Genomic DNA, 9647 nt, shown 5'->3' with positions numbered 1-9647 from the left:
CTATTACCCCCTCCTAGTGGTCCATGTGGGTGCTAGAGATATAGATAGCAGTAGCCTGGAAAACATTAAGAAGGACTACAGAGCCCTGGGAGAGGTGGTTAGGGGCTCTGGAGCTCAGATAGTTTTTTCATCGATTCTCCAGGGCAAAGGGGAGGACCTTAAAAAAGCTAGGCATGTTTGGCAGGTTAATAAATGGTTAGAATGGTGGTGCCATAGTCAGGGGTTTGGCTATTTAGAACATGGGGCTCCATTTGGGAGGCCAGATCTACTGGAGGCTGGTGGAGCTGGTCTGACAAAGGGGAAGAGCTGTTTTGGTAGGAGACTTGCCAGGCTGGTCAGGAAAGCTTTAAACTAGATGTGTTGGGGGAGGGGAGCATTGATCCATCCCAACATTCCTGGTCAGTTGCCAGCACCTGTAATAAGTGCTTGGAGCGATGTAGAGATGTTCCAGCTGCCCCAGCCATTGAGTCGGCTGCATTTGGAGCTCGGCTAAGGTGCCTCTATACAAATGCCCGTAGTATGGGGAACAAACAAGAGGATTAGAGATGTGTGCGAGGCTACGGGGGTATGATGTCATTGGTATCACAGAAACATGGTGGGATGGCTCCTATGACTGGAATGTCGGAATGGAAGGTTACAGGCTGTTTAGAAAAGACAGGCCAGGCAGACAGGGAGGGGGTGTTGCTGTCTATGTCAGTGATAGGCTAGAGAGTATGGAACTCTGTCTGGGGACGGGTGATGAGGTAACAGAGTGTTTGTGGGTCAGGATCAAAGGGAAAACAGCAATGGGGGACATTACGGTGGGGATCTGTTACAGGCCGCCTGATCAAGAGGACTCTGTGGATGAAGCGCTCTACAGACAGATAGGAGCAGCCTCACGCTCGCAGGCCCTGGTCCTCATGGGGGACTTCAACCATCCTGACATCTGTTGGAGGGACGGTACGGCGCGGCACAAGCAATCCAGGAGGTTCCTCGATTGTGTGGAAGACAACTTCCTCTTTCAAGCAATAGAGGAGCCGACGAGGAGAGGTGCCATGCTGGACCTTGTGCTCACCAACAGGGAGGGACTGGTTGGAAATGTAACGCTCCAGGGCAGCCTTGGCTCTAGTGATCACGAGATGGTTGAGTTTGAGATCCTCAGGACAGTGAGAAGAGCATGCAGCAAGCTCACTGCCCTGGACTTCAAGAAAGCAGACTTTGGCCTCTTCAGGAACCTCCTTAGTAAGGTTTCATGGGATACAGTCCTAGAGGGCACGGGGGGCCCAAGACTGCTGGTCGATATTCAAGGATCACCTGCTACGTCCTCAAGAGTGTTGCATCCCGACTAGAAGAAAATGCAGCAGGAGGGCCAGGAGACCTCCATGGATGGACAAAGAGCTGCTGAGGAAACTTAGAGGGGAAAAAAGAAGCTTATAGAACATGGAAGTGAGGACAGGTGGCCTGGGAAGAATATAAGAGCATTGCCCGAGAAGCTAGGGACCAGGTTAGGAAAGCGAAGGCCCAGCTAGAATTAAGTTTGGCAAGGGATGTAAAAGATAACAGGAAAGGATTCTATAGATACATAGCAAATAAAAGACAGGCTAGGGACAATGTAGGCCCTCTCCAGAAGCTATCAGGAGAACTGGCTACCATGGATTTGGAGAAGGATGAGGTTCTTAATGACTTCTTTGCCTCAGTCTTCACCAGCAAATGCTCTGACCACACCACCCAAGTCTTGGAAAGCAAATGCAGGGACTGTGAGAATGAAGACCTTAGGCCCACTGTAGGAGAGGATCAGGTTCGAGACCATCTGAAGAACCTGAACGTGCACAAGTCCATGGGACCTGATGAAATCCATCCGTGGGTCCTGAAGGAGCTGGCGAATGAAGTTGCTGTCCATCATATTTGAAAAATCCTGGCAGTCAGGTGAAGTTCCCGATGACTGGAAGAAGGGTAATATAACCCCCATTTTCAAGAAGGGGAAGGTGGAAGACGCGGGGAACTACAGACCAGTCAGTCTCACCTCTGTGCCTGGCAAAATCTTGGAACAGTTTCTCCTGGAAAACATGCTAAGGCACATGAAAAACAACGAGGTGGTTGGTGACAGCCAACATGGCTTCACTAAGGGGAAATCCTGCCTGACCAATTTGGTGGCCTTCTATGATGGAGCCATGGAACTGATGGACAGCGGCAGAGGAGTTGACGTCATCTACCTGGACTTGTGCAAAGCGTTCGACACTGTCCCGCATGACATCCCTGTCTCTAAATTGGAGAGACATCATTTCGATAGATGGACCACTCGGTGGATAAAAAACTGGCTCGATGGCCGCACGCAAAGAGTTGTGGTAAATGGCTCGATGTCCAGTTGGAAACCTGTAACGAGTGGTGTCCCTCAGGGATCGGTGTTGGGACCGGTCCTGTTCAACATCTTTGTCGGCGACATGGACAGTGGGATTGAGTGCGCCCTCAGCAAGTTTGCCGACGACACCAAGCTGTGTGGTTCGGTTGATACACTGGAGGGAAGGGATGCCATCCAGAGGGACCTTGACACACTTGTGAGGTGGGCCGATGCCAACCTTATGAAGTTTAACCAAGCCAAGTGTAAGGTCCTACACCTGGGTCGGGGCAATCCCAGGCACTGCTACAGGTTGGGCAGAGAAGAGATTCAGAGCAGCCCTGCAGAAAAGGACTTGGGGGTGTTGGTTGACAAGAAGCTTAACGTGAACCGGCAGTGTGCGCTTGCAGCCCAGAAAGCCAACTGTATCCTGGGCTGCATCAAAAGAAGTGTGACCAGCAGGTCAAAGGAGGTGATCCTGCCCCTCTACTCTGCTCTCGTGAGACCTCACTTGGAGTACTGCGTACAGTTCTGGTGTCCTCAACATAAAAAGGACATGGAGCTGTTGGAGCGAGTCTAGAGGAGGGCCACGAGGATGATAAGAGGGCTGGAACCTCCCGTATGAAGACAGGCTGAGAGAGTTGGAGCTGTTCAGCCTGGAGAAGAGAAGGCTGCGTGAAGACCTCATAGCAGCCTTCCAGTATCTGAAGGGGGTCTACAAGGATGCTGGGGAGGGACTCTTCCTTAGGGACTGTAGTGGTAGGACAAGGGTAATGGGTTCAAACTTAAGCAGGGGAAGTTTAGATTAGATATAAGGAAGAAGTTCTTTACAGTGAGGGTGGTGAAGCACTGGAATGGGTTGCCCAGGGAGGTTGTGGATGCTCCATCCCTGGCGGTGTTCAAGGCCAGGTTGGACAAAGCCTTGAACCACGTGGTTTAGGGCAAGGTGTCCCTGCCCATGGCAGGGGGGTTGGAACTAGATGATCTTAAGGTCCTTTCCAACCCTTACGATTCTATGATTCTATGAAACTAGGACAAACGAAATGTCAGAAACTTTTTGAGAAGCAACTAAAAGCAAAGGCTAACCAGTACAGTTTTAAAATAAAACACACTTTTAAAATAAAATCATTAAGGGGTAAAAGAAGATCATAAGGGAAAGCCATCTGTATGGTCTGTAGGTCCTCTATTTCTTCTTTTCTTGTCTGAAGTATTTGTAAATCGCCATTCCTGCATACAGAAAAATAAGAATAAATCGACCCTTAGCCAGGCTCATTGTGGTAGTTTTTCATCTTAAAACTGGTTTGTATCAAGATGGGGCAAAGTTCTTAACAGCCTGAAAAAATCTGCACCAGAAGAAAAGCTACATCTCTCTTTCTCATATGTATTAAGAAAAACAAAGCAAGCAGACAGAAACCTCAGAACAGACTATCTCAATGTTAATAATACTAGCAAAAAAAAAAAAAAAAAAAGTGTAGATATGCTAATCAGAGTGAGAAACAGCCAAATTGGGAGGCTGTGCATCCCAGGACCAGTTTAAGCACCCAGCAAAACAAAGCACCTTAGATCAGAGCAGTAGCTCTGGCCTTGTAACATCTTAATAACTCTTCTGAGAGCACAATAAAATGTGTTTTTAACACAGCAGAGCCAGCAAAACATTTTCTGGAATTCCTGAGTGAGGAACCAGCCTTTATCATTATACTGTTTTTAGACTGATCTCCAAGTCAAAAAGCACATTTGCTTAAGAAATCAGTTTGTGTACATTATCATAAAAACAATGCCTCTGCTCCCAGAATATGCTCATTTTGACTGGGTTGAATGGCTGAGAGGGGTTTGAATACTTAACTGAATGAATATTTCATATGAATTCTCTGTGGTACAATAATTTTCCCTCATAGCTACCAAATCTCCAAAGTGAATGCTCCATTTTTACAGATGTGCAGAGCAGGTAAAATATGCTATTGACATGCTTTAAGAAATATTCAACTAATGCCTCTTTCAGGACTTGTCTTAATTATTTTTTCATATAAAATACTTCTAAATAATTTAAGGAAACAATGTTTTGCATGTTTAGTTTTTTTTTTTCTCACAAAGCATACATTTTTGTGTAAGAATGCTGTTTTAAATCTTTGTATCTATTGGAATTGTTTACTCAATCCATTAAGTTCTTCACAGTTGGTAAAGAGTGTTGAGATGAGTTTCTTATTTTATATTGCAGAAAACATGATCTTCTATCCATTTTGATCCAGTTCTTATTACAATAGTTAGCAGACCGTGTGTTCAACATTGCTTCTTTAAGCAAAAGTATATTTTTTGAGTTTTATTTTAAGCCCATTATGCTCAAATATGTACATATATACATGTTTGTACATTCATTGAAGCTATCGCTTAGCTTTTCTTCTGCCAAATAGGGGTAATATAGAACATGTTTGGTAAAACAGCATCATCTTGTTGATATACTGTAGCACACACTGCAATGTTCCAGACTGTTCTTGTGAAAAGTTAAATTACCACATTTCGATGTTTTTTTTTCCTTAATCAGTTCTGGAAACAGCTAAGGGTAGCACGATTCATTGCTACAAATAATGTATTCACATTTACACTAACAGAGACAAAATTGTTGAGGTTTACTTATGTCACATGAAAATATCAGTACCCGACTTACATTCAGAAATGTTTTTCATGTGGATGTTGTGTTTCCAAAAGCTCAGATGTTAGAAAGATGTAGTGGAAGCCAAGTTAAAAAACTCAGATCCAAATTAGGTGCTAGTTATGTTTTCCATATCTTGTTTTCAGTGAACTTGATTGGGGTTGTGCAGTATATATAAGGACAGCGCTGGTTCTTGGAGCTGACACAGAAACCATAGACTGACATAGGGAATGTGGTTTGATGAGACCAAGAACAAGAACTTTCCAGAACCAGCTCTTTGACATCCTTGGCTCTTCTGATAGAAACAACTGAATACTGTATGCCAACACTATTCATTATTTTCTTCATGGAGATTTATGTCCACCAGAGAGGAAAATATGTCTGAGATTTAAACGAATTTGTGCTCTAAAAATTTGGAGGTTTGCTAGCATGCTTCTGTCTTTTAAATACTGGTGAATTCAAGCCCCCACCCAAGTAATAGAGTATGAATGCACAGAAATTTACATCTGTATTTTCACTGTATTTTCCACCATATACAAGAAATCCTACAAAAAGTAGGGAGACAGATGCTGTTAATGTTAGCGTGTTTGTATATCTGTATATGTATGTGTGTTTGATTGTGAAGGTAATTTGTTTATACAAATCAAAGTTACATCTTTTGTCACTTGAATATAACCTTTGTTTAAACGGCATTCTATCTTTAAACTTACAAATGTTCTTTCCTGATATTAAGACAAATCATATAAAAAAAACCCAAAGCCCCCCCCAAAAAAACAAAAAACCAAACAAAAACCCAAAAACCCCAAGAAAACCCAGACATAAACATAATTGCCATTTTTATGCACCAGATAGCTTTAATCTGCTGGTATAAGCTTTAAAATTTGAAAGGAGTACAAAACAAAATGTCTAATCAGGTCAGTGTTTGACAGTGAATGCAATACATTTAGAGTAACGATGTAAGTTGAAGCAAGATGCAAAACAACCACTTTCAATTAAGAAGTTCAAGAAATAAGTATATATAAAATAACTAAACACCCAAGAAGGGATTGAAATCTGCAGTCTAGCCAACAACTGAGTTCAAACTGTTGCTGGCATTATGTAGAGGCTGAAAATAGTGACAATGCTATAGAGTCTTTCCTGAATTCTTGTCACAAAGGGATTGCCTGATAAGGCTGGAGCAGGGAGATAAGTGCATAAAGCTGAATAAGACCTGGTATTGAATGAAAAGCAGAAACTAGAACTAATAATTAATGCCTGAGGGAGAATATGATGCTTATTTGGAAGATTAATTATCTGAAAAGAAAGACTGAGTGAGTTCGCGGACACCCCAAAGCAGGCAGTAACAAAGAAGAAAGTGAGAGAAGGTAGTGACGTACTGGTCAGCTTTGCGGAAGAGTGTTCTCTGCATAAGCAAGTTTCAAGACAGTAAACAAATTTAACGTGTATGAAATACTGTTGTGCACCTTTTTGTCCTCTTCCTCTTGACTATTTTACAGAATTACATTTACGTGCCCAAGCAAAGATATTTTTAATTACATTCGTTGCACAGTACTAAGCAATTCCCAGTGTGGTACTAAGTGGCAGTAGGTATCCCCACAAACCTCTATGTGACAGAAGCAAGCAGCTGGGTGTTAATAGCAGCACATCAGCAGCTGATCTGTAATGAAAAGTTCCCTTGAGTACCCACTTTCCAGTACTATAAATGCAGCGATTTGCATGTTGCTCAATTAATATGTCATTCTTTATTTATATTTGTAGTCTTTACATATTTTACATCCATGACTGATGATGTAGATACAGCAGTACAATAAACACATTAGAAATACCAGATGGGTGGGTGGATGAAATTAGATTATCATTGCTGTCATCACCATCACAGATCAACCAGATACAGTCTCATCAAACAAGAAATCCAATTCCACTTAATTAGCATATCCTCACTGTACTATACTTTACTGGGAGGTACTGTCCCCTGGCACAATTTATTATGCTGAAATGTTAGGATAAAATGCTGTGAGTGCAAGTTTCATCTGCTCCACTCTTAGTGTGCTTCCTAGGACAGTCAGCCAGATATTAACATCTTCCTTTGTCCCCAGTCTGTGTCTGAATCAAAATCTATCAAACTCCTGATCTGTCTCAATGATGGCTTCCACCAATACAACCTCCTCCCAAAACACCCTACCAATCCAAACACTAAGTAGGCAAACAAACTCTAGCTTCATCTAAGACACTCGGAGATGTAAAAGACCAGTCTTGGCTCACTAAAAGCAGGACTTGAACATTTAAGTTCTATAGTGTCTTTCTGGCAGGGATCTCAAGCCTTGCATGATTATGCTACGTAGCATCTTAAATCTTTTTTTGTGGTCTACAAAGAAGCCAGTAATTTCAGTACCTGTGCTTACTATAAAGTAATTGACTTCTGTTAGCTTTCTGCTAGATAACTAACCAGATCAGAGGAGAGCATGGTATTAACATGCAAAGATGTGTTTAACAGGCTTAATAAAAATACATCAGGTTCCAGCATTAGGTTATGCCATACTTGCTAATCTAAATCTTGGCAAGTGTTCTAAAATATTGATCATAATATACAATCATTTCTCAGGATATGTCATAATTTTCTCCTCATGTTACCTTATTTTTTTTAACTCTATGGCTAGTAGTGTAAGCTAGGCCTAGAGGTTTCTTTAACAGAGATTTATGTGATTTCTCTAATGTTTTAATCTTTGCTTCCATGGTTTCCTCTCTATTGCATCTTCCTATTAGAAACCTGTCAACCCATCTCATTTATTTCATTCTCACATTCCCTAAGATGTACTATGATATTTAATAAATTAAATGTATGGGAACAAGATATCTCATCAGAAGGGGTTGAAGAAAGCTTTTATATCAGGCAGAAGATAATTTCTGTCTCTGTGGTTACAAATATGTACCCTTCATTTTCTACTAATACATTTAGGTAATGTATCTAGTTTCATACTAAACAATGAATGAAATTTTTCTCAAATATTATAAGAAACTTCCAAATTTTGCCATTTTCCTTTTCTATCATAAATATTAATGTATCAACTTGTCTGAAATACAGACCTACCTTGAACTAAAATTGTCAAGCCAAAATAAGTCCATTTAATTGAGGATTTCTGCACTAAAAGGTATAATTTTTGCTTTGTACTAGTTCTGTGTGTATTACAATGCACTTAATTCTGTGTGTACAGTTGTGTAAATATGTCGTTTAGATGTGTTTCAGAACTGTCTACCTCTTCACCAGACACCTACATATGACCCATTTTTCTGTTAACAAATGCTGAGAAGGTGAGGATTTGGTTCTTTGAATACTGAGTATGTGCCAAGCTAGCAATGTAATACTAGATGCAGTAGACTCAGATCATCAGCTGTATGCTAATCAACTCATTAAGCAGGAGTTGCACCCGTCTCACTAGAAATCAATAGAGAGAAAAATGTGGGGAGAAAGGTAGCATTATTATGTTCAGAGTGATGTGAAACCCAGTGAAATGTACAGGGAACCATCAGCAGAAAAAAAGGAATCATATTTTTAATGTTCTGGGGAGAATACTTCCTTTTTACTATAATTCTAGATACTGAAGGTGTGGAGGTTCTAATAAAAACTTAGGGCTTTCTAGGAAATATATAGTGCCAAAACATCTTCAATATTTACATCAGCAAAGCCAGCAAGACAGCTCTACTGTAAAACTGCTCCAGGTAACTTTTCTACTATGTGCACAATTGCTCATAAGCTTAAAGAGATAGATGTATAACTACTATGTCTTAAAACTGCTACAAGTGGGCATTATTAAAATAAATATTAGCTCCTATAAAAAAAAGCAGGTTCCTACTCTCATTACAAAACAAAACAATGCTTATATTTACTGAGTGAATATACTTCTTCAGCAGTTCAGCATAATATTCCCTGGCTTTACTAAGTACAGAAACCTCCTAAGGCTGCTGAGTGAAGTGATGTGACAGTCCTCAGTAATGCTGAAAAGGAATCCATGAACGAATTAGTTCCACCTACACACAATGTTGATGGCCATTGCCTAATCCAGGGTACATGCTTATTTCCCTAATTGGATGCCCAAATACCAAAACCTAGATGTAGTGACATCTGACTTTTCTTCCTCTGAAATCTAAATACCTGAAGCCTTGAGAAAAAGATGAGGATGAAAGCAGAAAATTCAGTCTTCAATTTCTCCCTAATGCATTTTCAGTCATATTCAGGTGTCCAGTCCTTTTTCTACTCACAGCACTTGATAACTGTAGTGCTACTGCTCATATTTTAGGTAAGTTAGGAGAGCCTAATGCTTCATCAAAATAAATATTGACTAGATGCTGAGATAACCATATATAAGCTTTTGGAGCCTTTCTAGAATCTATTCATTATTGGAAAAATAAAAAGTACCAGCAACCACTCAAGACAATAAATTGCAGTGTTTCTGTGCCTCTGCCTTTCCAAGTTAATGGTTCTGCTCTCATAGCATCTTGAGTCAGTCATCAAATCTGTCTTTTTCTTAGATTTTTTCATGACTAACACAGTGAAGTCATATTTTTCTCACTTTCTATTCACAGATACCTTTTTTCTATTTTCTTCCCCAAAGCAGACAATAAACAGAGGAAATCCGATGCACTGAATTTGTTGTCTCTTTTTCTCATTACAAAATTCAAAAAGTATGG

Source organism: Strigops habroptila, chromosome 3 (genome assembly GCF_004027225.2).
Source record: "Strigops habroptila isolate Jane chromosome 3, bStrHab1.2.pri, whole genome shotgun sequence".
Lineage (NCBI taxonomy): Eukaryota > Metazoa > Chordata > Aves > Psittaciformes > Psittacidae > Strigops > Strigops habroptila.
Note: the sequence above shows the minus strand (reverse complement) of the source record.